The sequence below is a fragment of the Haemaphysalis longicornis genome, unplaced genomic scaffold, assembly GCF_048455015.1.
Source record: "Haemaphysalis longicornis isolate Haplotype H1 unplaced genomic scaffold, Haemaphysalis longicornis Haplotype H1 scaffold_4, whole genome shotgun sequence".
Taxonomy (NCBI): Eukaryota; Metazoa; Arthropoda; class Arachnida; order Ixodida; family Ixodidae; genus Haemaphysalis; species Haemaphysalis longicornis.
The window spans coordinates 216,430,922-216,454,579 of NW_027526361.1; positions in this window are offsets into that span (position 1 = coordinate 216,430,922).

Consider the following 23,658-nt stretch of genomic DNA (forward strand, 5'->3'; position numbering starts at 1 on the left):
GAGATTGCCAGATCAACGTTCTTGCCGTTCCTTTACACCGGAAGGGCACTCCTAGCCAGTAGGTGTCCCGGATCTTCTTGTCGGGGAAGTCGATACACCACGCTGTACAGAAGGGCGGTAACAGCGCTGGCAGTGCGTGCACCGAAGTGTAGATGCTGGTGGTCACCATCCTAACATCAAAAGTGTTGTACGCAGCAATGACCTGACCATAGACCAAACCAAGCAGAAACGCAAAGTTAGAATCTTTCACAGAGTGTTCTTTCATGTATTCACCGGCCACCCATGCCACGCGAAGACTGATGAACTGCATGGATGTGTTTCACTGGCTCCCGTGTGCCCCTTGCTAATAAATGGGCTGTTGCAACCTGCCCCGCGGCTGGGCCGCGCCCGGAAATGCACGAACAGAGTGGCCAGGGCAAAAAGAGGACGTTTATTGCCCGGCTTGGGTTTTTATAAGAACGAAAGGTGAGGAAGGGGAAGAGGGAGAGAAGATTAGAGGCGCGCGCAGCGTAGACTGGCAGCGCTTGTTTAGCGGTGGCCAACAGTTCGTGGCATTCCTTCTTCCTTAGATTACATAACGCTCCACTGGCTTCTTCATACGTGTGGAAGGTCGTAGCTCTGGGGGCGGGTGGCCCGGAAGACCGGGGGCAGTAGCCGTTGGAGCTTCTCGGTCTTGTCCTGGCGGGTCCGGGCTTATCTGGGGGCTAGCGAGAGCCTCTGGACTCGAAGGTTCTTCGATGCTTCTCCGCCTGAGCTGGTCCATGTGCCGGTCATCAACCCTGTTCTCCGTGTCGACAGACACGATGCGTGCATCAGAGGTTGACCGGACCTTACAAGGTGTCCACTTGTCACCACGGCCGTAATTGCGAAGGTACACAGGATCTCCCGGTGCGAAGTTCCATCCGGCGCTGTCAGCAGAGTGGACATCCCCGGTTGCTAGTCTCCTGGGAGGAAAAGACATGTCTAATCGGGTGCGGAACCGGTAACCCAACAACATTTCTGATGGTGAGCGTCCGGACAGGAGCAGCGTGTTTCTATAACGGCACAGGGTTCTAGCCAGCGTCTTTGACAAGTCTGCGTCCCCACACTTCTTTAGTCCGTCTATGATGGTTCGCACCGCACGTTCGGCGAGTCCATTACTCTGTGGATGGTAGGGGAGTGCCCGCACGTGAACTACCCTGTTCTGTTGCAAGAACTCGTTGAACTCCCACCCGGTGAATGGCGTGCCATTATCAGACACTATTGTGTGTGGCAGACCGAATCTACTGAACAGCGTTCGCAGGGCATCAACTGTGTTGCGCGAGGTCGCGTGAGCCAGGGGAATGGCTTCAATCCATTTACTGTGAGAGTCCACGACGACAAGCATCATCTTGTTTTGGATCGGGCCCGCGAAGTCGACATGCAGTCGCGACCATATTTCCTGCGTCACTGGCCAGCGGATGGGTGCTTGCGCGGGTGGCATGGGCAACGCCTGTACGCAGTGCTGACACACCGCGGCTAAGCGCTCAATATCGTGGTCCAAGCCACGCCACCAAAATTTTGACCGTGCAACTGCCTTCATTGCAGAAACTCCTTGATGAGCTCCATGTAATGACTTCAGTAGCTTCTTCCTGGCTTCCGCCGGAACCACAACACGATGGCCCAGTGAAGCAAGTTATACTCCACGGACAGCTCGTTCCGCCTTTTGTGGTACTCCCGCATCTGTGCCTTCCTCAGCAGTGCGTTGTGGCCAACCTTGGATGACGTACCTGCACACACTTGACAGTACGCCGTCTGACTGCGTGAGGGCTTGAAGCTCTTCCATTGACACCGCAGGCTCGTCCCACTGGTCCACGACGAGGACGTACTCGGCCGTATCCTCGGCGTCCTGCAGCTCCTGTTCAAGAGATTGGGGTAACCGGCTTAATGCATGCGCGTTGAGCAAAAATTTTCAAGGCTTGTACTGCAGTTTATACTTGTATGCACCAACTAGTAGCGTCCGTCTTTGGATTCTAGCTGCCGCCATGACGGGGGTCTGACTGTCGTGCCTTAACAGGCCTAGCAACGGCTGGTGATCCGTAACCAGAGTGAACTCTGGCCCCAAAAGGTAGTCCCGAAACCTAGTAACACCAAATATCAAGGCTAACGCCTCGCGCTCGATCTGAGAGTACTTTCTTTCGGCAGTTGTCAGCGTTCTCGATCGAAACCCTACGGGTCGCTTCTCGGCTTCGGTGTGATGAAAAAGTGCAGCACCAACTCCGTATGGAGACGCATCACACTCCAAGAAGAGCTCACGGTTCGGGTCAGAATGAGTCAGTACGGGTGCCGCGCACAACGCATTTTAAAGCAAAGCTTTTTACCTCTACCCCCAATGGTTCTTTCGTGACCGTTGGTGTCACCAGAAGACTCCAGTGAACAAATAAAAGAATTTACGAGCACCGCCGGAGATCGAACCTGGAACTACTAGACTAACAAAGCGAGAGCCCGTAGTCTTATCGATTTAGCTACGAGCCCACGCGAAGACAGGTGGTGTACTCACCAAGCACATATGCGGGTTTACCCCCTGCGTTCTCGCTGAATGCCACGTGAAAGCGTTGCGCGACCACTCACGCCCGTCTAGCGGCCCTCCGCGCACCTTGCTCATGTGCTAAGAGTTACAAAAATTAAAGAAAGCTCACACCATTGCATGGAATCTCACTTCTAGTACACCAATGTGCTAAAGCCTGTCGCCTCCAGTCCACCGAGCGCTCGCACCTGCGGGCGCGGAGCGGCGCAGGGCGTGTGCACCTTCGTCCGGAAGGGCATCGCGTTCATCAAACACTACTCGCTCATGGGCAGCCGTGGCAGCGCGATCGAACTGTGCGCGACCGAGCTGACCGTGGCCACGGGCAAGCACAAGGACAAGAGCACGAGCACGACCGTGATGGTGGTCAACGTGTACAGTAAGCCGCAGCAAAACCAACAAAGGTTCAAGACGTTACTGCATAGAGCACGCGGGGTGGTCTCCGCATGCGACGGCGCCATCGTCGTCGCGTGCGGGGACTTCAACGCACGACACAAGGAACTCGGCCACGCCGCCACGACGGTCAAGGGCCGAGAACTGCTGGACGACGCCGCCGAGGCGGACTACGTTCTCCTAAGGGACCCGGTACATCCCACGCGCATCGGCACGTCCGTCGTCAAAGACACCACTCCGGACCTGGCGTTTCTTCACCTGCCCGACGACCGGTCGGCGAGCTGGAGGAACACGGGAGTGAACCTGGGTAGCGACCACTACATCATCGAAGTCGTCGTCCCGCTCCGACCCAACGGCAGAAACAGCGGCGACGCCGGAGACGGGCGCATCAAGCACCGACTCACGAATTGGCACGAGTTTCGCACCGAAGACCTGGGCGAGATTAAGGACATCGAGGAGTGGTCGCGCAATATCGTCGCGGCCGCGGAGAAGGCGACGTCCGTTACGGAGACGTCCGAGGAGACCACGCGCATGGACCCCCGGCTCGCGCACATGCTGGAGGCTCGAAGCTCGCTACAGCGACGGTGGAAGCGGCAGCGGCACAACCGCGCCCTCCGCAAGCGAATCGCTACGCTCGGCCGAGAGATCGAGAAGTACCGCCGCCAGCTGTGCGCGCAGCAGTGGTTCGAGCTGTGCAACGAGGCCGACGGCCAGCTCCACCGAGGGGGCACGTGGAAACTCCTGCGCCACCTGATGGACGAAAGCCAAAGCAAGGAATACCAACGACACCGGCTCGCGCAGATCATGTACGCGGCGACGAAAGAGCTCGGGGAGCGGGAAGTGCACAAACGCCTCAACGAGCGCTACCTTCCCGAGACCGCGAGAGAACAGCACGGAGAGTACGCCGGCCCGCCCAACCCCTCGCTCGGCCGCGACATCGAGGAGTGGGAGGTCCGGCGCGCCACCCAGGCCCTCAACTGCCGGTCGGCGGCGGGTCCGGACCGCGTCTCGAACAAGGCGCTGCGCAACCTGAGCGACGCGGCCATAACATCGCTCACGAAGTACTTCAACGAGCATTGGCGAGGCGGCAGCCTCCCGCGGCAGTGGAAGACGGCCAAGACGATACTCATACCCAAGCCCAACAAGCCGCCGGGCATAGAGAGCCTGCGCCCCATCTCCCTCACGTCGTGCGTGGGGAAGGTGCTGGAGCACGTCCTCAACGACCGGTGGCAGCGGTATCTCGAGACCAATGGCCTGTACCCCGACCCGATGCTGGGCTTCCGCTCGCGGCTGGGAACGCAGGACGCGATGTTGCTGCTGCAGCGCGAGGTGCTGGCTCCGCCGACGAGACCGACCTCGGACAACCGCGCCATCCTGGGCCTGGACCTGCAGAGCGCCTTCGACAAGGTGAAGCACTCGGCGATCCTGGCCCAAGTGTCCCGGCTCGGCGTGGGACAGCGTTCTTACAATTACATCCGGACCTTCCTGACCGGTCGCACGGCCCGGTTGGAGGTGGGCCAAACTCAACTCGAGGAGCGAGAGCTGGGCAGCGTCGGCACGCCGCAGGGCTCGGTGATCTCGCCGCTGCTATTCAACTTGGTAATGATCGGCGTGGCCCGTCGCCTGGACGAGCTGCCCGATGTGCGCTACACCGTCTACGCCGACGACATCACGCTGTGGGTGCCGGGCGGCAGCGACGGCCACATCGAGTCGGCGCTGCAGGAGGCGGTGGACGGCATTGAGGAGAGCCTGCGCGGCACGGGTCTCCGGTGCGCCCCGCAAAAGTCGCAGCTCCTGATCCTGCCCCCAACAGGACGTTACCGCAAGAAGACGTCGGCCGAAGCGGAGCGCAGCATCGTGGTGCGCGGGAGCGACGGCACGGCGATTCCCGAAGCGACGAGCATCCGCGTCCTCGGCATGCACGTCGACGCGAGCCGCCGCTTCAACAACACCACGGTAGAACGACTGGTAACGAAGATGGGCATCGCTACGCGCCTCGTCAAGCGACTCGCAACGGGCGCGCGCGGCATGAGAGAGGCGAGCCTGCTGCGCCTGCTGCAGGCGTTCGTGGTAAGCCAGGTGGCCTACGTGGGAGCATTCCACGACTGGCGGACCCCGAAGCGAGCCAAGATCGACGCGGCGATCCGCAAGTCGTACCGGGCGGCCCTGGGCCTACTCAACAGCACGAGAAACGCGGCCCTCGCGTCTCTGGGAGTGCACAACACGCTCTCGGAGATCAGCGAGGCGCAGAGAACGTCGCAACTGGAACGCCCAGGGTCGACCCGGAGGGGCAGAAGGCTGCTGCTGCGCGTGGGACTGAGCTGCCCCTTCGACGAGGAGGACGAGCTGGTCCCGCTGCGCGACGATATCGCCAACAGCTTGGTGGTGCCGCCACTCCCGAAGAACGTCGCGCCGGGACGGAACCCGGAACGGAGAATGGCGCGGGCGTGCGCGCTCGCCAAAGAGTACAACGAGAGGAGCGACGCCGTGTACGTGGACGCTTCCAAACGTCGCGACAAGGAAGACGCCTACGCGGTGGTGGCGGTGCGTGCCGCCACGGGAGAACTGGTGAGCTCGGGCAGCGTGCGCGCCAAGTCCGCCGGACAGGCGGAGGAGGCGGCGATCGCGCTGGCCCTGCTCCACCCCGGGACGAGGACGGTGTTCAGCGACTCCAAGTCGGCCATCGCCAACTTCGCCAAGGGCACGGTGTGCAGGACGACGATGCGGATCCTTTCCGGCATCGGGGAGGGAGCTCGCACGAACATCACAACGACCGTACGGTGGTTCCCGGCCCACATGGGACGGGAGCTCCGCAACGGCCACCGAAACGTCAACGAGGCAGCCGACGCTGCGGCCCCTTGATTTCGCCGCGTGCCGGGCCGCGCCAGCGACGGACGCCGACGACGACGAAGACTCGAGCAACGACGAAGAGGACAACGACGCAGAACCCCTGACTACGTACGGTGCGACGCTGTGCTGGTACAGGACAGGGAGGCAGTCCTACCCTCCGCCCCACCCGGGGCTCGTGAGGAGATAGGCAGTGCTTCTACGACAGTTGCAAACCGGGACGGTGCTAACGCCGGCGCTCGCGCGCCACGTGTGCCCGGACATGTACGAAGACGCGGTGTGCAGTGTTTGTGCGCGTGTGAATGGGGACTTGGCCCACTTGATGTGGGGATACGACGAGCACGACCCGAGTGACGGGAGGCCGATCCTCCCTCCGGACGTTACGAACTCGATCCGCTCCTCGGAGCGCGAAAGCCAGCTGAGGGCCATCCAGCGGCTCGAGGCTGCCCTGGGCAAGCAACGGTGAAAGGGGAACCCGCACTCCTCTCGGCCTCCTCCCGCGGGAGCGAGGGCTAGGGGCGATCGCGGTGGCACTCCGAGTAGCCCGCGCCGACCGGACGCAGTCCTCGGGGTCGGCCCGACGCCGCGGTGAGCGGAGAAGACTACGGGACGGTGAAGCCCTGCGCGGCCTGATCCGTCCCCGACTGCAGGAATCTCAATAAAGTCCTTTCTCTGTCTCTCCAGTGTTCACGTAAACAATCATTGATTGATTGTGGGGTTTAACGCGCCGACGCAACGCAGGCGATGAGGCGCGCCGTAGTGGAGGGCTCCGGATTAATTTTGACCACCTGGGGATCTTTAACGTGCCCCGAAATCTCGTACACACGGGCGTTTTTGCTTTTCGCCTCCATCAGAAAAGCGGCCGCCGCGGCCGGGAATAGAACCCGCGACCTCGTGCTCAGCAGCGCAACGCCTTAGCCACTGAGCCACCGCGGCGGGTCACGTAAACAATCACAGCTCCTTGTCGTCCGCCCTACCGCCAAACCAAGGAATACATTCAAATACTCCTTGATGGCCAGAACATCACTCCAAGCCGCAGCATCAAGATTATGAGGCTACATCTTGAGGCTAACACCAAGAGTGACGTCTCATTGCAGCGCCTCAAAAACAGCATTAATAAAATCACACACATGATCAGGCGAGTTGCTGCCAAGAAGCGAGGCCTAAAGGAATCCGGTACCCTTCGAACAATTGAAGCTTTTGTCCACTCGAGACTCACTTACGTCAACCCCTGTTTTCTTCTCGACAAGGAAGACATAGATATCTTTTATATAATGATTAGAAAGGTGGTCGAGCGGGCCGTCCAGACAGAGGCTGCTTAGCACGAGGCTACACAACACGGTGGACGAGCTGAGAGAAGGCCATCTTTCTAACCAGAAGGTCCGACTCAGAACTGCGGTGGGTAACCTCATGCTTCACCAGATTGGCTGGGCAGCCCTGAATGTCACTCCGCTTGACGTACTCCCAGACTCTTGGCGGGTAAAACTAAACCTTTGCTTAGAAATATGAACCCCTCACATGACGAGGGTCACAGAAAAGCACGGGCTCAAGCTCTAAACACCATCCTCGGTGGGGGTCATGCAGTTATCTACACAGACGCCTCCAAACATCGAGGGCAGCAATACGCCATCATCGTGGCTACCTCCAGAACCAACCTCCGTGCGTGTACCTCTCTTAGGTAGGACCCAAGAAATGACGGCAGCAGAAGTGACGGCTCTCGCTCAACCAGGGTTTCGGAGGGTAGTCACCGATTCCCAGCAAGCCTACTGGAATTAGCAGTCGGGTTGGGTGTCCTGACCTCCACTGCGCGTTCTAAAAAAACACTCCCCAAACGGTTCCATTCAGCTCATGTGGACACCCGTTCACGCTGCAATGGAGGGCAACAAATACGCCCACCCAACAAGCCTGCGCTTTTACCTCCCGTGCTTTGGATCTGCACGAGGACCGCCACCCGCTTGTCACGTTCAGGGAGATAACCCAGCATTCTCGCCTTCTGAGACAGACCATACCTTACCCTGACCTTTGCAGAGAACAACAAACTACCCTACGGCTCATACAATCCGGGCTTTTTCCAACAGCCTACGCGTCTTGAGTTAATTTATCCGAATCGCTACGACGCTGAATGTAAATTTTGCTGAGAAGTAGGAACACTCCGCACCTTTAATCGGGGTGTGCGACTTTAGCCCTGAGCACCCTCCTCTCTTTCCGTCAACTACCCAACAAGAGCATTGGGAGATGCTGCTGTCCAGGCCCTCTCTACCTACCCAGCTTCAGGGGGTGGACAGAACACAGGCCGCGCGTACTGCATATGGGCACCACAGAAGGAATCACTCCCCAGGGCTGCACTCTGGGCCGTTCAGAAATCTGAACTGAAGTATTTCTTCCTCCTTCTCCTCCTTCTCTGCCACAAATCTCGTCTCCTCCTGTCCGCGGCGCAGAGACGGAGAAGTCAGATCGTCTAACACCGGGTTGGCGCTTATTTAATTTTATAAAAAAATGTTTCCACTTTTGTGCTACACCAATACAACTCAATCAAACATCGTTCATGTATCATGCATTGATTTAACCTTACCAAGAATATCTCTTTGAAGTAATAAATGATGTGGTTAAGTGCATTTCACTTCTCTCTCGTTTTGCTATTTGTGGAGCGATGTGAGTGAATTTAAGTGACGTCGCATGGGTAGTCGTTATGGGTGCCGTTTACAGCTTTGCTTTCCAACCACATTCGCGGGGTGGATTGGCGCGATTTTTTTCACCTGGACAAACGCTTTCTTTTCTTTTGAGCTCCACGTCCACTTAGCGCCCTTTTCCAGCAGTTTGTACAACGGTGCTAGAATGGTAGACAAGTCGGGCATAAACTTGTTATAAAAGGTTCCCATGCCCAGAAATGAGCGTAGCTCGCCGACGTTCTGTGGAGAGGGGGCTAGCCTGATAGCATTTGCATTCTTTTCCATGGGATGCAGTCCGTTCGCGTCAATACGGTGACCTAGATATGTAACAGAGGGCTCGCTAACGCGGCACTTATCAGCACGAAGCTTAATTCCATGTTCACAAAAGCGCTCGAGCACAGCCATCAAATTGCGGTTTTGACTGTCACCCTCTTCCGCTATCAACACGTCATCGAGGTACGCTTGCACCCCAGGCAAGCCCTGCAGGATTGATCCAATCCGCCTTTGAAATATCGCCGGTGCCGAAGCAATCCCAAACGGGAGGCGGCTGAAGCAAAAGAGGCCCTTGTGGGTGTTTATCACGGCCAATTTGCGAGACTCTTCGTCCAGCGGGATCTGGTTGTAGGCATCGCGCAAATCCAAAATGCTGAACCGCTCCCCCCCCCCCTAATTGCGCAAAAGTATCCTCGATAAGAGGCACCGGGTATTGTTCCAGCTCGTATACTAAGTTCAAAGTAATCTTGAAGTCACCGCAAATGCGAACTGTGCCGTCTTTCTTTAAGCCTGGAACAATGGGCGTAGCCCATTCCGAGTGCGTCACTGGTGATGTAATGCCAGCTGCCACGAGTCGATCTAATGCCTCTGAAACTTTATCCAACAGAGCGTAGGGTACCTTTCTTGCCTTGAACTTTGGCGTCACTCCAGGCTTGATGTGAAGGCGCATCGGTGGGCCTTTCATGAGTCATTCGCCCTCCTTGCACAGGTCGGAGTAGCGGTACAACACCGCAGGCGCTGGCGGAGACTCCGGGCTCGACCAGAGTGGTGGCACAGCTACGTGGATTACTGCTGCGCCCTGCTCTTGTATTTTCTGCAACAAATCACAACCGCACAGGAGAGGACCTTCGCAGTCCAACAGGATTAGGTTACAATCAATCTTCGTCGATTTGTGGTATACACGCATTGACAGTAATCCGAGTACGGGTAACTTCCCCAAATAGCACGCCAGCTTTATCTTCGGCTCCTGCAACTTCGGCCATTGATGACGGTGGGCTTTGTAGGTTGCTCTAGGAATGGCGCATACGAGCGAGCTGGTATCAACGTCCATATTCAGCTTTACGCCGTTCCACGTGGATGTTTCCTGAATCGGTGGCACCAATGAATTCTTCGAAGTTACGGACCAAAGTTGCGACGCGCTGCTATCACTGTTGTCGGATTGGACTGGTACATTCAACGCGTTGTCGATCCTTTGGCACATTCGTGGCAAGTGCCCATGTTTTCCACATTTCTAACAGTGCCTCCCACGCATTGAACAGGTCGCGCGCTTATGAGTACGCTTTCCGCAGCACTCGCATGGCTTTGCGCCATCGTTTTTCTTCTGGCCTCGCGGCACCCATCGTTGCTCCTTCATTGCCGACACTGTTACCGGGGACGTTTCGCGATTTATGTTCTCCGCATCTAACTCTGCACTTTCTGCCGCTAACGCAAGTGCCTCTGCGTCTTGTAATGTGAACTCAGGTTTCGCGAGCAGCTGCTTTTACAAATTTCTTGAACGTACCCCGCACACGATACGGTTCTTTAACATCCTATCCAGCATGGACGAGAAGTTGCAGTTATGCGCTACGCGCCGTATTTCCACAATGAATGCGTGAACAGACTCTCCTTCTTGCTGGTTTCGGTGAAAAAACTTGAAGCTTTGAGAAATTTCATTTGGTCGTGGGTAATAATACTCGCTTAAAACTTTCACGACCGCATCGTAGCCGAGTGCGTTTGGCTTCTGCGGTGCCACTCTACCGCATAGCACATCAATCGTTCGCGACCCAAGTGCGGCGACCAACAGGGCTCTTTTCCTGGCATCGTTAGTGACTTCGTTTGCTTCAAAATATGCCTCAACCTTCACGAGGTACGCTTGTCACTTATCTGTGTCGACGTTGAATTCCGGGAGGCGGTGACTCATGCCTGTCGTTGGGGTGGCTGCTTGCCCGCCTTCAGGAATCAGCTGGGTCTCGTAAATATCCAGCAAGGAAGGCAGTCCTCATCCCTCACCCGCTCCAAGCATCGGTCGTCGGTCATCGGAGCGAGTCAAGATCGTCCTCTCGGCTCGCGCATCAAAAGAACATCATTATTTCGTCTCCATCAGTTCGCCAAGAAGATGGAGAGGCGAAATTTAACTAGCGCAGTCGACAGGATGACCACGACCATGGGCTGGAGCTGGTGGGGCATTGCGAAGAGACTTCAACGCAAGGTTCGGCTCCGGCTAACGACGAGCCAGACTCCAAGCATCGACGGGGCGACACCTCAGCGGGAGGCCTCGAGAGTTCCGGCTCAGTGCGGCAGCAGCCGCGATTCAACGGCAACGGGGCGATACCTCATCGGGAGGCCTCGTGGGCTCCGGGCCAGGGCGGCGCAAGCCGCGGTTCAACGGGGCGACACCTCAGCGGGAGACCTCGTGGGCTCCGGCCCAGGGCGGCGTAAGCCGCAGTTCAACGGGGCGACACCTCAGCGGGAGGCCTTGCGGGTTCTGGCCCAAGGCGGCGGAAGCCGCGGTTCAACGGGGCGACACCTCAGCGGGAGGCCTTGCGGGCTCCGGCCCAGGGAGCACGGCCCCATCCCAGCGGCGAGAGCGGCGCATCGGGTCCACGAGCTGCTGCATCAGCGACACTGCGACCCGGCCGAACCCGGAGCGAGCACAGGTGGGCCCTGATTTGTTTTCTCCGGGTTCACCATGGCCACTATGCTAACGGGATGTCGCGGCACCGGCCGGAAGGTTAGTGCCACTGTGCTCGAGATTGAGGAGTTGAGAGCGGAGATAGCTCTCAAAAATGCGCAGCACGCTTTCGAAAAAGCAAGGCTAGCGGGTAGCACAGGCGTGGGTGCTGTTCCGAATGGACAGCTGAAGAGCGTAGCGCTCAATTAGCCCAAGGGAGAGCGGAGATCGCTTACGGAAAAGCGAAGCTTCGCAGGATTGGTAGACTCGAAGACGATACCAATGTTTTTACAGTGTTTGTTCCCTCGTGGGCGCTTCGAGCGCCACGGGATAAGGAGATTGGGAATGTAATGGAGGTGGCCGAAGCCACCGCTGTTGTTGGGCAACACGTTAGCGTTCACACTGCTACAGATGAGATTGTGGAATCTCGTGAGACAGATGTCTTAGCTGCAGCAATTCTGTCTGTTGCGGCGGGCAGTGTTTCCGTGGCCACGCAGGAAAATGTCGAGAGTACCACCGCCCCATGCGCCGACATAGATTCCGCGACCGACCGCGAGGAGCCCCTCGTGGATGAGCTAATTCAGAGATCGATCGAAGGTGCAGAAAGCATTCTCATCTCGGAGGAGGCAGAGGAGGCGCAGGGGTCGGGCAAGGGCAGCGGATCGGCGCGCCTAATTGTGGAGCTTCCGTGCGCGAAGCATGAATGCGCAGGGGGTCCGCGGCGTCTAGCGCGTAGGTCGATTCCGACAGGCCCGGGAACACGGAAGGCGGCGACAGGTGTGACGGCGCAGGCGCGACAACGTCGTACGCGTTACCGCCGCGTAGGGTGTTCCTTTTCTCCCGGGAGCACGGGGCACCGCGAGCCACACCAGGGTTTGTTTAGTATCAGCTGGTGGTGCATGAAACGAAATCAGCTTCCGTGCGACGGTCGGTGTGTGCCGCCGTGGAAAGGGGTGTTAGCGCTGAATAGTGTGCAGTGCTAGGCAGAACGGGTCAGTGTTGTTTGGCTCACACTTAGTTTTTTTTTGTGTGTTTTGCTTAGTGTGTGTAGGGATCGCTCAGATGAGGATTATTGTTAGTTTTACCGGTACTGCCGTTCTCCCCCTTTTTGTTATTTGTTTCTGTGTGCAAGGGTTGGGTGCGTTCAGCTGTCGTAAGTCGTGTGATTTGCGAATAGCCCAGCTTGGCAGATTTAACTCTGTCTTCTTGAGGACTAGAGCCGCTGTTACAGCACGGTAGGGAGTTTACCTTTGGGTACAAAGACGAGTGCCTTCCTTTATTTGTAAGCACCCATATATGCTGGCGCACGTGGCTGTAGGTAGGTGCATTGACGTCACCGTCTCTATCTGACCAACGCGAACAGAGACTGGATGTCCGACCAAGTCGTGCAAACCGACGCCCGTGACATGGATGAGGATTTCTAAAGCTAAAACAAACATAACTTGCCCACCGTGACAAAGTCCATCCTGCAGACGCTAAACTAAGCCGAAGCAGTTGAAGCCATTGATCGTTCCTGCACTCAACACCAGGTCCTTCGTGAAACACGCGGAAGGCGCCGAGTACGACGTGATCTTCTGTTCGGTAGGTTTACTCAGCTTCTCAGAAACGCGGAGCGGTAGTAAAGCTGAACTCGATTGATTTAATGATTGATTGATTGATTAATTATTTATTTGATTGATTGATTGATTGATTGATTGATTTTTTGATTGACGAAATATCACTCCACCACATTTATACTTGCCTTCACTTTGGCCCCGTTTGAAAGTGCTTCATTTTAAAGAGTAAAATCGCTTTGGATTATACCATTATACTGTACTTCACCTATCCTGATGTCTGTTATGACATTTTGTTTCGCCAGTGGCGAATGCTGTGATCACAATGCAAACACAGCTCTTTTGTACCTACCTGAAGAAATGGAGAAAATGGGAACAATGTAGCGCTCATTTCTTTTTTTGTGCGCTTCGCACACGCGTCAAATACGGTTTTCGAGAAATAAAGTCGCCACCTAGAAGTTGCTTCCAGGTGTAAAAAAAACACCATTCTTACTAAATCTCGTTGATCTTAACCATCACATTTTCAGCCAGCTGATTAAAATCATCATCATGGTTTGTTTTTTAGGTATGTCCCGCTTCATAGGGTAACGAACTGCAAGAACAAACCAGCGTGCGCTAACACTTCCTTATTTCGCATTTTGAATGTTATACGGTTTTCCTAAAAAAAGTTGCATTACAGTTTACGAGTAGGCAGCGCTGACGTTTAACTAAAAATTTCTAAGAGCCTGAACGGCAACAAAGACTTCTTGATTATGGAGTTTACGTTTCTATGACGGATGCAGCGAATTTGATATTGTCGTTCTTTACAGAACCGCATTACCTCTTGGTGTCATAAACGAGCTTGCTATGGAGAAATTTTATGCCACTGTCCTCATATGCTCCACTTCAAAAAATCATGAGCTGTGAATATGGCGAAATCAGTGTGCCGAACAAAAATTGAACCGTTATTTTCGCAGGAACTGAACCCGAATCTTTGAACCGGAACTTAACCGAAAAAAAAAAATTAACGATTAACAGTTCACGACGAAACGGTTTCACTCCAAACCAAGCCCCCCTCCCCGCCCCCCCCCCCCCCCCCGCCCCCCCCCCGTAATTGTTAATGCGGTTAATGTTATTTAAGGCTTTCCTCGTTCACGCGAGAGCAATTTCGTAACTTCTCATCCACTTTCTCTATCACAACAGTAACAACACTTTCAGCGCTTCGTGAGTGGTGGCCACGTGAGTGAAGGTATTCCGGCAGTGTTTCAAAGGAATGCGCTGATGGTCGCGCGTGCAGAGTGCAAGGCTGCATGAGACACTTTCAGTATACTGCAGGCGATATGAAACGTTGACTTCAGCTTTCTGTAACCTCGACGGTATAGAAGCCACCAGGCTGCAAGATTGTTGCACTGCGCAAAGGTGAAGGCCCACACCCTAAACGGTACTCCTTGCTGCATTTCATAATTTGTTGGAGAGGACCCACACATTAAATGTAGAAATACTGGAGAAGTTTTACTTGCAGGATTGATTCAGTGGCTGAGCCACAGGAGAGGATTTCCGCCCCCGGCCGCTGATGTTATGTTTAGACGAAAACAAATAAAAAACAACGTCTCTGTGGTGATATTTCGATGCAGGTTAAATATTCCCAGATGCTCAAAATGTTTCTGCGCAAAGCTATACAGGGCCGCCAAATAGCGCAGGCATAGCTTCGGGGCCACAAACACGCAACAATTTTAAAAATGTCTTCGCGCGGGAAAATCAAAAAGAAAAACCCTGTCACTTAGGTGTAAATTATTCCGCGTAGATTTTAAACAGGAATGGATTCTGCTCTTTGTCGTTGCCTTCAACCGTCGCACAAGCACAAAATCAAGTGGTGTATTAGGAGCTCGTGCCGTCGGCATCTCCGGTCGTCATCGTCGTTTTATGTAGTCGCGGTACTAAAACACAGGGACACTCGTTTTCCAACGCCTCGCTCTAGAAAGTAACGACTACTAAAACAACACGCCGGGGCGGCCGTTTTACAATGCCTTGCGCTATAAAGCGTCATCTCCTTCGGTGGGTTGAAACGCGCCCTAAAAGAACACACCGGGAATCTCGTCTAGCAACACTTGCGCGAGAATGCTTCGTGCTTCAAAGAGACACGTTTCTACAGCAAAGCTGTGTACGTCTACACCCATTGGTTTCACTTTCTGGGATAAAAACGCCAAGGTGCAAATAATACAATTATACACTGCATGCTTCGCCTCTACCCAGGTTTCACATTAGTTTAGATGGCCAGGAATTTTGCTCTCTAGACCTCCGTAATTTGTCCGTGTTCGCGACGCGTGAAGCAGAAAAGTTTGTACCGGCCATTTGCCGTCCTACGTTGACATCATAACCCCTCAGATACCTACGGAAACCACTCTAGGATGCCACCGCCATACATCCAAGAAATTCGTATGTTGACCTCTGTAGCTACAATTGTACACATAATGTGAGACATGTCTTTCAGGCATATGATAAAGAACAACTTGATATTTCTGAAAGTAGGAGAAACCCGATACGGCGTTTTTAATTGGTTTCTAAATTATAGCCATATTTCTGGCAAATGCTATGCAGGGGATTTTTGAAATAATTTATTCTTCATAAACTAGGATTGGCTTAATAAACAAGAACTTGTTGGTGAATAATGCTACGACATTGAACTCCCTAGCTGGACAAGATGCAGAAACACGGGACGTAAGTTCTTAGCAATTTTTTCAAGGTCGGCCATTGTTGTTAGTTCTTAAGAGTTCATTTCCTCAAACCAAAAAAAATAACTTCGCCCCTTTAAGAGGATGCATAGTCTGGAGACAAAATGGCCTGCTGCGATAGAGGTAATGGTATGTGTTTTAGACAGTCAAAGGGACGATTTTTGAGTGATTTGTTCAATGTGAATGTGACCCAAAGCCGTCTGTGCAATTTTATTGCAAAGGAAAAGTTTGTTTCCTGCAAAATAACTTCTGAAATTGTATGCATTTTATGAAGAATTAAAATGACGGTATAAAACGTCCAGGAGACACACTAGTCCCATATTTCTAGAAAATGGTGCACCCTACAATCTCAATGATGACAAGGCCTGGTCGAGAAAAGTGATAGTGAATTGCATTACTGCATTTCGTTCACCTTATATCCGGCCCAATTGTTTAGAGCTCGGTATGGAAAACGCACCTTTGTTACTGTAAAAAAAGCAGTGTTTTGAATGTTTGCTAATATTTTGTTTTTATGCTCGCTTTAAACTTGAAAATGCTTTTCCTGGCACCATTGATAACTGAACATAACCGGTTTGCGAACCGATTCAAACTTCCGTACCGGTTTGCAACCGGTTCAACCTTTCCAAACGGTCGGTTCGGCCACATGCTTTGTAGAAGGAGAACTGAACCTGAACAAAATTAATTCACGCGAACCCGAACCGCAATCGAACCGGTACTTTTTTCGCATCGACGCCCTTGCACCGCGAAATTCAGATCGATGGATTATATTGTCCACAAGAGTGAAGGAAAGTCTAATAGGCGTCCGCGGCACGCTTGCCTGCCACAGGATGATGGTGTGGCCGAGTAAAGTGCTCCCACGGCGCGCACGCCTGCGCTCTTTAGTAGTTGCACGCTCCCTATACGAAACACACATTCTATGTTGCGGTTCACAATAGCCGGGCCAATTTTTGTATGCTCCTGTATTCTTGTTAGAAGTGTATTGTGCGGATGGTGGCATGTTTGGCGATTACCCGAACACTGCCGCTGTAGTTTGTTCTGGAGTAAAGCAAGGTTGAAGGTTATGAGTTATCGACTTCAGTTAACGAGTTATCGAATTGAGTTATGGAACTCTGAGTAATCGAGGGTTATGAGTTATCCTTAAACTTTAGAGTTCCTAATTTTCCAAGAAATTTCCAGTCGCTTTCATTGTGGTCCAACAGTCGATAGAACATTTTTTATTTCTTTTTGGTGTTCATACAACAGCTGCCTTTTTACACATATCATCTATATATTATGTACAGCAATTCTCTTTTACACCTCTTACAGAAACGAAGCACGCATTTCCAAACTCCCCTTCTCCTCAATACATTGTTTTCAGTGTATCTTCCTATTCCCTATACCACTCCACCCCAGGCAACCTTGTTTATGGCTGTAGAATTGTGAACTGCCTTACAGTATACACTCCTGGGAGAGAACTGTATGTGGCTCCTTTTTGGTGCTGAAATATCTCAGGTATCATATTTCAGGCCGTTTTAAAACGCTGATGATTATAAGCCCGTAGACGACAGCAACAATGAGAGTGTCCCTGCCCTTGAACGTAAGAAAACGAAAAGGTACTCCAACGCAAGTACACATCACGTAAGTGTTGCCTGAAGACTGAGAGCCACAATGGGATCTTAGCCTGTGGCGTAAAAGCATATCGAACCATAGGGAATGCGCCCTCAAAGCAACTGTGAAAACACCGAGGTGAAAAGAGCCAAGATTCACGGCGAGGAATTCCTTCCTCCCATAGACCCGAAAAGTGGGCAGGAGATCACTTAAAAGTTATGTGTGAGAGTGAGGTCCAACTGACTCCCGGATCAGTATTTGACCAACGTGGTCGTCTGGACACGCTTCACATGCGGTTGCTTTTTACGTCGTACTTGGAAGAATCGCAAACTATTCGGCATGCTGGTATGCTGAAGGAACCTTTTCGGTACCTTCAGCCTAATAGGTCCATTCGCTGATAGAATGAAAGATGAAATTAATAAATACCCGGACAAACATTGGGATTACAACGAAATGGTTGCGTTCATAAAGGGTAAGATGAATGAAGCAAAGCAACGAAAGCGATGGAAAGGAAAGAGAAAGCTGGGAAGCTGGCTGAATAAGGAAATAAATGATGGTATTGACAACCAAAGAAAGGCGTAGAGAGAACACAGAGAAGCAAAAAGGACTGGTATGGAACCCGAGGTAGTGAACGAAAAATGGGATAACTACTGGGGAAAAACTAGAAGTGCAGAAAATGGTGCAAGCAAAGGCAAAGATCAAGCAGAATAGCGTACAATAAATAGCAGTAATACGAAAGGACAAAAGTGCATCCAGGAACCTATAGAACCATGTAAAATTACTAAGCTCCAAAAACCATATCCCCCCAAATTTTGATTGATGTGGAGGGAAAACATTCGGGAGAGCCCGCGTTGGCGCATATTCATCTAGTGATTAGTGAGAACTTTGGGCAATAGTGGTAGGGCAGCCTGCACTGATAACATCAGCACCACAGAAGACTGCGGAAAGTGAAATAAGCTTGAACAACCTTGATTAGAAAAAATCAAAGCACAAGATTTTCCTCCAGACAGCAGTGGGCCCAGACGGAATACCAATGCAACTGATAAACCTGCTTGGACCTAGAAGTAAGGAATCGTTTATGCGGGCAATAGATAAGGTTATACAAATAAAGCAAATACCAGAGGACTGGCTAGAAAGTAGGGTAAACTTATATATAAAGGCAGAGGCAACAATGCCAGTATTGATTCATACAGACCACTCACAGTAACGTCAGGGGTGTACAGATTCGTAATGAAGGCGATGAAACCAGAAATTCAAGCATGGATTGAAGAAAATAAAATATTTTGGTAACTGCATGATGGATTTAGACAACCCAGGCGATTGGATGATAATTTGTTTGTGGTAACGCAATACATTACAATTGCGAAAGCGCAGAATAGACCATTATGGAATACGTTCTTGGGCATTATAGGGGCATATGACAACGTAAAGATAGAACTGCTGTGGAGAATGCTTACACTCCAGGAATTAGATGACGAGTTAATAGAATTCTTTATAGCAATCTATAACGACAATAGAATGCACCTTACATGAAAAGGACAGAAATGCGCCCAGCAGGTCGACACTCATCGGGGACTGAACTAGGGCAAGCTTTGAGCCCAATACTATTTGTGGTTTTCATAAAAGGGTTTGAAAAGAAAATGGAAGAAAGTCAAGTAGGGTTCAGCCTGACCCATATGCTGCAAGGCGAAGTGGTACAAGAGCGTATTTCGGGAATGGTATACGAAGACGACATTGCTCTTTTAGCTGATAACCAGACGGATATGCAACGGCTCATAAATATTAGCGTCCGTGAAGCCACCGACCTCGCGTTAAATTTTATCGCATAAATTCGGGAATAATTGTTTTCAAGGACGCTACCACTAACACAATTTCTGTCCAGAAAGGCGAATTACCCAGAGTGAAGTAATATAAATATTTGGGAGTGTGGATAAACGGAGGGGATAACTGCTTAGGAACTCACAAGAAGCAACTTAAGGGCAAGGGAAAGCAAAACACAGCTATAATGAAGCATAGAGGTGTCTGGGGTATAACAAATATGATAGCAGTAAGAAGAATGGGGAAAGGAGTAATGGTTGCGGGTCTCACATTTGCGAATGGTACCTTCTCCTTAAAATCAGACGTTCTATCCGGCCTTGAAGATAACTAGAGAATGGTAGGAGGTTTGGCCTCAGGCGCGCATGGAAAAACAACTAACGGAGCAGTACAGGGAGATATGGGCTTGGCGTCGTTTGACGTTCGAGAAGCACAGAATAGATGAGGTTGAGAGAAAGGGATCAACGAAGGTTGGCAGCTAAGGTTTTTATGTACCCATACTTGAAAAGCGTGGACACGCAGTAGTTAAGGAATACTAGAAGGCTAACGATGAAATAGGAAAAGAACAGTGGAGAATCCAAAACAGCCAAGGTAATAAAAAAAGGCAAGGTAGATTGAAAAAAATAAATTGACACCAAGCATGAAAGCTAAAATGTCGTTAGAGATGTACAGGGCCGAAAAATTGAACATCAGAAAGGAACATTTCTACGATAATTTCCAGGGCAGTGCTTTACTTTTCGAGGCTAGAGCAGGTTGCTGGGAACTAAGAGCTTTGTGGGAAAGTACTCACAAAATGACGGGGTATGCGTCGTCTGAGGAAAAGAAACAGAAACTATGCGGCACATAGTGTTAGAATGTGAGGGTATCCATCCAAATCTACATGAGGGAAATATTCAGCTTCCAGAAGCCCTAGGATTTAAGGATAACCCAGAGGAAGGTAACTTCAAGGCTGTCGAGGTGAGGAAATGAAGATTAGAATGCTGGTGGATGAAAAGCAGAGAGGGGAATATTTCCTACGACAGTTACCACCTGTAACAAAAAAGTATTTTGTGCCTGATAAGCTTTTTGTGCATGGCCTAAGCAGAGCTAGTATAAAACCAAGAGTATAAAACATAGGTATACTAGTCCTTTTTGGTAAGATGACATGTCATGCATTTCATCACTTCGATACAAAGGGGAAACCGATAGCAAACATCAATCATCATCGGGTGCCAAACTACCTGTTCTTGTAAAAAATTGCGCAGAATTGAACTAAAGATAATGTTGCAATAAGAACATTGCTTTTCTTCGTTAAAACCAAATTTGAAGCACTGTGGCATAAACCGCGGCCGCTAGCATGAAGGCCCATGACTAGGACTTGTCCACTGAAGCCGAACAGGCAAGCAATTTTAGCAGTTGCTCTGGACAAAGAAAGAAGTGGTCAAATCAAACCTGTAGATGACACTTGGGGGGGGGGGGGGGTCGCCTGCGCTGCGAGGTTTGTAAAACATGCTCAGGGATTCGGACAACCAATTTTACTTTGGTAAACCCGGTCCCGGCAGTCGTCGTGGCACATCACGCGGCATGAAATTCTCTATCGATATAACCTAACCCAATTTACTCCGACTCTTGCCTAACCGAAACCCAGCCTAAGACAGATCTATACCTAACCAAATGTAGTCTGGCGTAATCTAGCTAGCGTTCCTTCACAGTTATTTCACTCAAAAAGGGGTGAGGCCCGAAAACCTGCGAAAAGACTCTGCCTTTTATACCTAGTAAACTTTGGTATTACCGACTATATTTAACAAGCGCAAAAATAGATGAGGACGAAGAAGAAGCACAGAGGGCGCTCCCTATATGTCAGGTGAAATGTTTCTTCGCGTATATAAAACGAAAACATAACCCAAGTTCAGGAAAGCTTACACTTGCACGTAGGACGAATTGCGGACCTTTTTTTAAATCAGTACTGCCGGACTCATAGATAAGTTTCTGTGTCATTGTTTCTGTGCATATATTCCGCGCTAGTAGTGGTTGTCATATGCATCGAAGAGGTCGTCGTCTTTTTCGCTGCGAGTGGTGGATGGAAAGTCATATTCAGCAATGCAGACGTCCACCAGCTCAGCTGGCGAAGCTTGTCGCGCACGGCTTCAACCACAACCTTGTGACGTGAGTTCTTTATACGTGAGCTCTGAAGAACACATCACAACGCATTTGTGCAGGTTTCCAGTTTATTGCATGTCACGTCGTTGCCTTCTTCTCTGCTATCAGTAGTCATCATCATATGCAGCGGTATCGTCGTGTTCATCATGTCAAGCATTACATGCGCAGTAGCGCTTGAGAACAGCGTGGGTGCAGTGGCGCCACGTACGCGCAGGACGCCTGCGCGGCGTTCCGGTAGTGGCTGCGAAGTTCCGTGAGGCAGGTGTTGCGCCAGCTGTGGCGGTGTTGGTTGCTAGGGAGCTCTCGGTGCTCCTCGGTGTTTTAGCCAGTTCCTTTTTTCACTAACGCCACTTCTCGAGCGGGTCACAATCAGCGGTCGCCGCGAGGCGTGCGCTGAGCAGCACTTCAGATTTTCTTGGTATTTGTTCCTGAAACGGCGAACTTACGTGTTGTACGAGCTTTCCACGGTTGAAACTAGACCTATTCCCGCCACATCTGCTCACCACTGAGCCTGCGCCAACCTACATATCGCGCATACGCCCTCGTAAAAAGCATAACTCCTTTTCAGCAAGGGCAATAGAAGGCGTGCTCACATAAATTGTCTACTTTGCTGTAGATATGACAGGCCTCGTTAATTTCCCCACGGGTTTGGTTGATTCTACACCATCACACAGGTGTGTCATGAAACACTGGGATGCGCCATGGCGCCACTTACAATGGTCATCCAGGTGGCCTCCCGCCGTGAGCGAGCGTCCTCTTTGCGTCTTTTTCGCGCTCCTCTCTTTTCATCATCACCAGCCTTTCTACTAATATGTCTTTTCTACTAATATGTCTTTAACACCAGTTTGCTCCCTGACCCACTCTGCTCTCTTCTTGTCCCTTAATGTTACACCTATCATTTTCCGCTCCATTGCCCGCTGAGTCGTTCTCAATTTAAGTTGAACCCTCTTAGTGAGCCTCCAAGTTTCTGCCCCGTAGGTGAGTACCGGTGAGATGCAGCTGTCATACACTTTCTTCTTCAACGACAATGGTAGGCTGCTATTCATTATCTGAGAATGTCTGCCATATGCACCCCACCCCATTCTGATCCTTCTAATTATCTCTGCCTCATGGTTGGGATCTGGGGTCACAACTTGGCCTAAGTATATATATTCGCTTACCACTTCCACTGCCTCGCCATCTATCTCAAACTGCTGTGCTGTCCCGAGGTTATTGATCATTACTTTAGTTTTCTGCATATTAATTTTCAGGCCCCCGGTTCTACTCTGTTCGCCTAGTGCGGAAAGCATGCTTTGCAATTCGTCCCCCGAGTTACTTAGCAAGGCAACGTCATCAGCAAATCTGAGGTTACTGAGGTATTCTCCTTTAACCCTTACTCCCACCTGTTCCCAATCCAACGTTCTGAGTACTTCTTGTAAGCATGCTGTGAATAACATTGGAGAGATTGTGTCTCCTTGTCTGACACCCTTCCTTATAGGTATTTTACTGCTCTCCCTATGGAGGATGATGGTAGCTGTAGACCCATTATAGATATCCTCTAGTATTCTTACATAATGTTCATCTACCTCCTGAATCCGTAATGCCTGAATGACTGCTAGGGTTTCGACCGAGTCAAATGCTTTCTCATAATCTATGAATGCTATATATAGGGGTTGAGTATACTCAGCGCACTTCTCTATCACCTGATTGATCGTGTGAATATGGTCCATTGTTGAATAACCTTTACGGAACCCTGCTTGTTCTTTAGGTTGACTGAAATCTAAGGTTGCAGAGACTCGGTTAGCGATTACCTTGGTAAATACCTTGTAGACGACTGACAGTAAGCTGATCGGCCTGTAATTTTTCAAGTCCTTCATGTCGCCTTTCTTATGGATTAGGATGATGTTCGAGTTCTTCCAAGATTCCGGTACCATTGCGGTCATTAGGCATTGCGTATACAGGTTTGCCAGTTTTTCAAGTACAATTTCTTCGCCATCCTTCAAGAGGTCTGCTGTTATCTGATCATCACCAGGTGCTTTGCCCCCTTTCATTTCTTTCAAAGCCTTCCTTACTTCTTCGGTCGTTACTGGTGGGATGTCTATCTCCTCTGAACTACTGTCTCGTTCGGCCTTATCCTGTATGTCCCGGCTACTGTACAGATCCCTATAGAGCTCCTCGGCCACTGTGACTATTTTATCCCTATTTGTGATGACATTGCCTTGCTTATCCTTAAGTGCATGCATCTGATTTTTCCCCACGCCAAGACGTCTCTTTACTGCTTTCAGGCTACCTCCGTTCTTTACAGCGTATTCGATCCTCTCCATATTATACTTCCGTATGTCAGCTGTCTTGCGCTTATTGATTAACTTCGAGAGCTCTGCTAGTTCTATTCTGTCAGTTGCGGTGGAGATTCTCATGGTTTGCCGTTTCCTGATTAGATCTTTCGTCTCCTGTGAAAGTTTACCAGTATCCTGCTAGCCATAGTGCCCCCGACCTCTAC